The sequence below is a fragment of the Stegodyphus dumicola genome, chromosome X1 (assembly GCF_044657685.1).
Source record: "Stegodyphus dumicola isolate Sdum_Otavi_A_Nest chromosome X1, ASM4465768v1".
NCBI lineage: Eukaryota > Metazoa > Arthropoda > Arachnida > Araneae > Eresidae > Stegodyphus > Stegodyphus dumicola.
Genome location: NC_140780.1, coordinates 77,231,984 through 77,239,529, shown reverse-complemented (window position 1 = coordinate 77,239,529; position 7,546 = coordinate 77,231,984). Strand labels below are relative to the sequence as shown.

The 7,546-nt window shown below is 30.6% G+C and overlaps 1 long non-coding RNA gene across 1 annotated transcript; it reads right to left on the bottom strand.

Moving 5' to 3' along the window:
• Positions 1-4,741: 4,741 nt before the first annotated feature.
• On the bottom strand, positions 4,742-7,541 carry LOC118190827 (uncharacterized). Its single transcript, XR_004758486.2, has 2 exons — positions 7,405-7,541; positions 4,742-7,065 (listed from the first exon to the last, which is right to left on the bottom strand). It is a non-coding gene; the product is annotated as an uncharacterized LOC118190827 (long non-coding RNA).
• Positions 7,542-7,546: the final 5 nt, after the last annotated feature.

Here is a 7,546-nt window from a genome sequence, read left to right as displayed (position 1 = left end):
CCAAAAAATATTCATTAGAAACACACGGACGACATTATATCTGTCCAAAACCAGGACTTAAAAGAGAAGGGCTAGCTCATAGAGCTTTTCCCCCTGAAACAGGCAGTGGGGAGTGATGACGTAGCCATGATGAGACTGAGCGCGGAGATGCGTTTGACAACATGGAAATTAGCGTTTTAAATCTGAAGAACCAGCGTTTAAAATGAGCTGTGTGTGAAAGATAGCTATAATTTAGAAGAGACAATGTCACTGCAGTATGCATTTTATACTGAACGTTAAAAAATTTAACAGTACTTACTCAATTTTAAAATAACAGATAAAATGCGCTACTCTTAGCATAAAGTTCCTTTTTGTTTAATTTGCGGGGATTTTTTTCTTTAAATGCCTGTTTACTTTTAATCATTTCTTTATCTGCATGTTAACTAAGAGAACTGTACTGCTTCTAAGGTAACTATAATAATAGCTATTTAAAATTTATCAAAAAACAACCTTAAATTGGCATGGTTTTCAAAATTTCTGCTAATCTAAGTTTGAGTTTCAGCTTAATTGTAAATTTTACATTGGCATATTTTTCTCCCGATTCAATATAATAACATATATTTTTTAGAATAATTTTGTAACTTATGCTTACATCAATATTACATTTAAATAAATTCATGTAAGATTGTTATCTTAATTTTGTCAAAACAACTTTACTCACAGTACCTAAAAAAATTATTTAATTTTTCAAAAGTTGGGGTTAAGGAGGCAGGTTTTCTTATGCCAATTACTTTAATGTTATACTATTATATTTTATCTAGAATCTTAAGCTAGCACAAAATCGAATTATTAATAACACAGGATACAATAAAAATAACAATAACTTAACAAAATTAGTTCTCATTTGAAATATGCTTTACGCTATTAACTTCTAAAATGTCATCTAGAAATATTTCAAATCAAAACATATTATATATGCTTACTTGTAGAGTCACAATGCAACTACAAGTTGTTGAAATATTATTTATTGGCTACCACATTCGAAGCAATCCACTTTTTTGCCTTTTGGGTTGCTTTTCTTTGGGAAAAAACATATGCATTTCTATTTAAGAAACGTATTCTTCAGAGTTCTTATGAGAATGCAACGTAAAATATCTTTACAAGTCCACCTGATTTTTCCTTGTCTTCTAGCAATGCGTTAATCTGCGTATTTGTAAAAATATGCTTTAGACGTTTTTCCAAATTTTCCGATCTGTTCTGTTTTTTCCTAAATTTTGCTATTCGGGATTTTAATTTCTGAATTTCCGTTACAAATTTCTTTCTAGATGTCGTCCCCCTTCTTTGTCGCTGAGCAAACATTCTATAAAATTTTTCTTTTCAATATTTTGTTACAATTTTCTAAGGATATTATTTTGTTCTTCAAATTATCAATACATTCTTGTTTATCTTTACACTTAGATCATTCAGGGATATTGTCCCTTAGGGCATTGTCACTTGTGAATTTTATTTCAAAATCATTCACATTTGATTTATTACTGACAGCTTCAATTTCGTTCTCGGCCTCAAAATAAATTTTCTTTGGGCTTAATTCGTGTAGTCTTTCAAAAGCACTCTGCATTAGTTTTCTTTTCAAATGTCTCCGTTTTCTTAGTGTTATTTCGTTTACTGCACACGATAAATTTACTTTCGGCACAGAACTGCATTTCAACAGTTTCTTTTGCGGCAATCCAAGCAAGCGATTTCTCATGTCATCTTCATAATCACTGCACAGAAAATATTCGCGCAAATTCTTGCGTTTTCCACATTAATAGAATCCTGTCTTCGACATTCATGTATCCATTCTTTCGACAAAAGCAAATTGTCCTTCGGGAAAGCATGAAATACAATATCTCTTCCTTTCGTTTTACTATAAGTGTTACGGCACGTTGCTACAGCACAAGAAGCCATATTACATAAAGGATACTTTAAATATAGAATTTAAAAGGAAAACTGACTAAAACTATATATATATATATAACAAATAATACAAATTATTAAATATACACAAATTATTAAATATTTGAATTATTAGAAAACAAATATGTATGATTAAAATTAATTTGGGAAATGCGACCTCCAGAAAATCGTCTCGCAACTGAATGAAACTACAGTTTTTAAACGCGCGAAATCAGAGCAGGAGCAACACAGACACGTCAGACTACTTCTAGTTAACCCCCTTCATGAGGCTCGCGTCGGCGAGGAGTCGAGCAAAGGAATGACCTAGCCCTTCTGTTTACCACTGGTCCAAAACGCTGCCGTATATGAAAACTTTTGTTAAAAAAAGAACCTCTAAATTAAATTTGAAAACAATTTTAAATTTGTACAGTTATCTAATGTTCGATAAAACATCCCAATTCCCACCAGGGTCCTAACAATTAAAGTCTACTGAATACTTCCTGGATTGGAATATAGTGCTTCCTGGATTCGAATATAGGCGAATTGGCTGACTGTATAGTTGGTTTTTGTGGTTTCCTTATACGTGGTAAAAGGATACTGAACTGGTTTTGTAGTTTCCTTATATGTGGTAAAAGGATACTGTTAATTATATTAGTTTCTCTTAGAAAGTTCTTCATGAAGCCATCTCTTCCCTTAGATAATAGCCCTCGGGTGCTTTACCATGTTCAGATAACCTAATCTAACATCCACTAAACGCTGGGAGCTCAGCTCGTATTTAATTCCGAGCCACTGGTTGTTCATATATCTGGGAAGGTTTTACGGCCCAGCAATGCAATCAGGTAGTTGCTCCACTATCAGCTGACGGAATCCATGAAGCTAGTCTGTTTAAAATTACATAAATTACTTTTATTGGTCTCTTATTTACAAAATAATTTATAATATCTTCATCTGATTATTTACTTGCGCAGTTACCCACCAATTCTTCATGAAGTTGTATCTAACCTGAGCGTCAAACATTTCCTTCTGGCATTTCATTGATTTACATTAAGAAGAGGTGACAGGCGAATTATTAATTCTGACACTATCAAGACTTTCAAGGGAATACATGTAGAACTGAAGAAATTACATGCATACAGATATTACTGATTTATATGTAAAAAATATTTTTTTTAAATAAAGGGAATAGCATAGCATTTCATAGTTGAAAGAATAGCTAGGGGGGATGGATACTGGGGAAGAATGTTTTAAACTACAAAAATTGTTTTGAGAAAGGTATTAGAAAAGACCTCGGTTTCTATTGAAGAATTTGGAACTATTTTGAAGGAAATAGAATCCATTTCAAATTCTAGAATTATCTTAATTTCAGATTCTAGACTTATCTTAATTTCAGATTCTAGACTTAGTAATACTTATCTTTTCTAGGCCATTAGGCGCGTTTAATACTGTCAGTATTTAACGTTTAAAAGTCAGAATCATTAACTTTCACCCCTGCTCATTTTCCAAGAGGAAAATGGCTAACGTCCTTACCTCACTAGGCTGGTCATGCAGAAGAAATATTTCAAATAATAAAGTAATTTTATGTTCTAAAAATATTTGTACTGTGAAAAATTTTCAGCGATTTTTGGAGAAGGTGGAACAGAGAGTATCTTCTCCAATTACATAATGTAAGTTATGTTAAACCCATTAATGTAACTAATAAATTTAATGTAAATGAGGAAGTTTTAATAGGTGATGATAAATTACCCCCACAGTTGTCGAATCTAGAAAAAGCTGATGGAACTTCATAGAGGTCGTAATCCAAGGTTAGGAAGTATAACACTAAAATATCTTCAGGTACACTTAAAAGACCTATTCAGTGGTTACACCATTTGGAACTCCCCAAAACTGGTAATTTACTGTTCTAAGAATTTCAGGTAGTTTTTTGTATTTTTTTTCGCTATCTGAAATTTTTAACATCATATTATTGAAGCATTCATTATTTTGATAGTACTTATTTCTTGTTTACATATAGAATATAGCAACTAGGACTATAAAAATGCACTTTGATACTATTTATTCGTTATATATTGTATTTGCTATTTTTTTATCCTGTTGGAGTTTGAGGTCTACAACTTCATTGTGAAGTTTCTATTTCGGATAACATCTTGGGTCGGAAGAATTTTAATGCATACATGTGCACATGTATATAAAACATGCATTAATGCAATATTATTTGTATGTCATATGCTAGTAATATGAATCAAGATAACAACTTTAATTACGAAATTTCATACAAAACAAATTATAGCTTTTCATTAACTTTCTTTAAGATAATCTTTAATGTTTTTATGAAATATATAAATAAACACCGTTTTTCTTACTACCAATAAACTAATACTATCGCTCTTAAAGAAAACATTCTCTTCTGATATATTGCCATCCAAAAACCGTCAAATGCGTGGCATTTTCTGCTTTGATATCTCAAGCATAATATTTAAACAAATATGAAAGACATTTTAATTTTAATTGCATTGATAATACTTTTATAAAAAATAACGCATTAGATAATCATTTAGAAATTTTTACGATGAGGCACTTATTCATAAACTGGAAGTACAAATGAAACGAAATGACTTCCTATCTATGTACGTAATATATAATAACGTAATACCTGTATACGTAATATATGATATTGAAAGTAGTTCTTAATTATCGTAAAATATCAAATGCCTATACCAGTTGAATATATGATAAACTAAATAAATTTTAAATTATGTTCAGAGCATATACTGTTAAAAGATAAAAAATTGTAAACGATGTCATTAAAATGCGCGTAAGTACAAGTAAGAAATATTTTATACTCTTTATTGCCATAAATTGTTGTTAAATATTTCAGTATAATTTAGCACCAACGACAATAATTAAATCTTACGGAAAAAATAGGCAATAGAATAAAGATTTTGATGACAAGCATTTGCAAACTTATCAGTTTTCATAGTGTATATCATTGGTCATTTGCAATACTAAAATCCACCAAAAACAGGACCCCGTGAAAATGACTTTTGGGATTTCATGAAATCTTTAAGAAGCATGCATGATTCAAATGGACTGAAATTGCATTTAATTCATACACAAAGCTTCCGCGCAAAATTAATAAGTTTCAACATGTATATCGTTAACAGACAGAAGTTACTCGTACAACGTTATACAGTTTCAATCAGTATTCTGCAAGGACATTAAACGCAAAGCTTGCAGTTGCTCAGGTCAAAATTATCTATTCTCTCTCAGTAAATTTCATTCTTATGAAAGCCCTATGGGAAGAAATTTAGTGAAGTAAGGCCAGGGTTAAAAATCAAATAGAAAACCAGCGATTTTACTCACCCTGCATATTATCCACAAAGTGAGACGGAGTTCAATCATTTTAAAAGAAGGTACATTTCGGGGAAAAATAAGGGGGGGACAGTTCTATATCTCTCTGTTCTACTGATCTGATTGACGAATTTCACTTGCGTTTTTCATGTCTCGAAAGCGCGACATAAGACATGTATTAGATTTATATATAACGTTGTTCTACTATAGGTATTTTGATACAAAATCGGACTTTTTCTGAAATTACATTCCAATTTTTTTCTATATTTCGATTCTACGACTTAAATTATGCCAAACTGCCAAGTTTTGTAAAAATCGCACGAGTAGATTTTAAAAAATTTTAGCTCCTCAATGTTAATTGAATTTGGTTATATATTTGTTAATACCTCTTTTTTTATTAAACTTAAATGATTCTTTCTTTCACATTTCGAAATTTAGGTTCATTCCAAACAAAATTTGCCCATCTTTTATGATTTATTTTTAGAATTTGCATTTTTAAGGAATTTTTATAAATTTTTCGAAAAAAAATTTGAATTATAACCTATCAAATTTTTACCATCATCTTAAAGTAGATGTATTTCTAGGCGCACCTGCAAAAAAATTAGAGTTTTTTTATTCAAACTTTTTTACATGAATTTACCTATTGGCGCGTTTTGAAATTTAGCATATTTGTTATAAGCGATAATAACGCCAAATGTGGTTTACGCACTTTGTTAAAATTATTTGAAAGTATAAACGATGACTATTTTTAGAATCGAAATATGAAAAAAAGGGCATGCCAATTCAGAAAAAGTCCTGTTTTGTGTCAAACTACCTGCGTTAGAATATTTCTATATATAAATTTAATATATATCTTAAGTCGTGCTTTCGAGACATGGAAAACGCAAGTTAAATTTCGATAATCGGTCCAGTAAATAGGGAGATATACAACTGCCTTCCCCCCTTTTTTTTCAAGGCGTATATTTGCATTTGTTTTGATTTATTTTTACACAGTTTAAGTCTCATCCGCCTTTGTTTCTTGTACATTTTGATTTAAGTATATAAAAATAATTTAAAATTGCTTAAGGTCTGCATTTATTTCCCTCTATGATTGAGTAAGTTTTAATTTATTTTAAAATTATTTACGATTTGTTTAATATTTTTGGTGTTTATTTGTTTAATAATTTATTTGCTATTGAATTTATCTTCTTTATTTTTGTCAACTGTTTTAAGCCACATTATTAATTTCGTTTATTTATGTTTTTGGCCTGAAGTTTGCATCGATGTTACTTCGAAATGTTGTTATAAAATTTTAAACAAATAAATCCAAACACATTGTGAGGTTCTTATTTTTACTCGAAATTAATAATATTTATTTGTTTCAATTTGATAACAACTTTCATGTTTCACTTTTCCTTTATTTCTCATGTTTGGATGAAGGGTCGCTGCTTATTAAGTAATTTATTTAATCCATAGCAAATGAAAATTTAGAAAATAGGCTATTTTTATACTGTATAATTTTTGATAGAAACTTGGGCATGGTTTCAGCTTTCTGTAACGTAAATATGAGTTGTTTTTGTTTTAAGGTGTTTTTTCTCAACGAAGGTGCTTCATTCAGGGAAAGCAGATAAAACGTCTCAAGTTGGTAGTTTGATCAAGGTTCAAATCCCCGTGGAGTGTCTGGCTGCATGACCATTTTCGATGGTTTTCCTATGTCTAACGGGACTAGCAATGTTGTTAACATAAAGTCCTCCTCCTTTCTCTTAGGCAGACAGCTATCAAGTGTTGTATAATCAAGTGTTGTACAATTTAATTGTACATAACCTGGAATATAAAAACATTATTAAATCATCCGCTATACTAAATCATTAAAAAATAAAGTTTACAGCTATTAATCTGTTCTGGTCGAAATAAATAAGTATAATAAAAAATGGTTCTGAGTGTATAAATATTGTTGTCAAAAATAAAATTGTTGCATAATTAAATCCTAAGTTTCATTTGTTGTAATTTCTCATGATTCATTTTCTCTAAATTAAATAGAAATTTTTTCTTGCATTTCTAATTAAATAGAAAAATGAAGGGATGACTAGAGTGACTTTTGTAAAGAAATAGCACTTTCCTGCTGAGAACGGCGACTTTTGTTAGAAAGTAACATTCTCTTACTTTTGCTTAGTAAAATCAGATGAGGGCAGGTGAAGAAGCATCCGTCGAGACGACTTGCAACATTGCCAAACTTTCTCACTTCTCTCTCCCTCCTCCTCCTAAGATGGGATGCCAGGACCAGGTATCTCAGATCTGCACATAA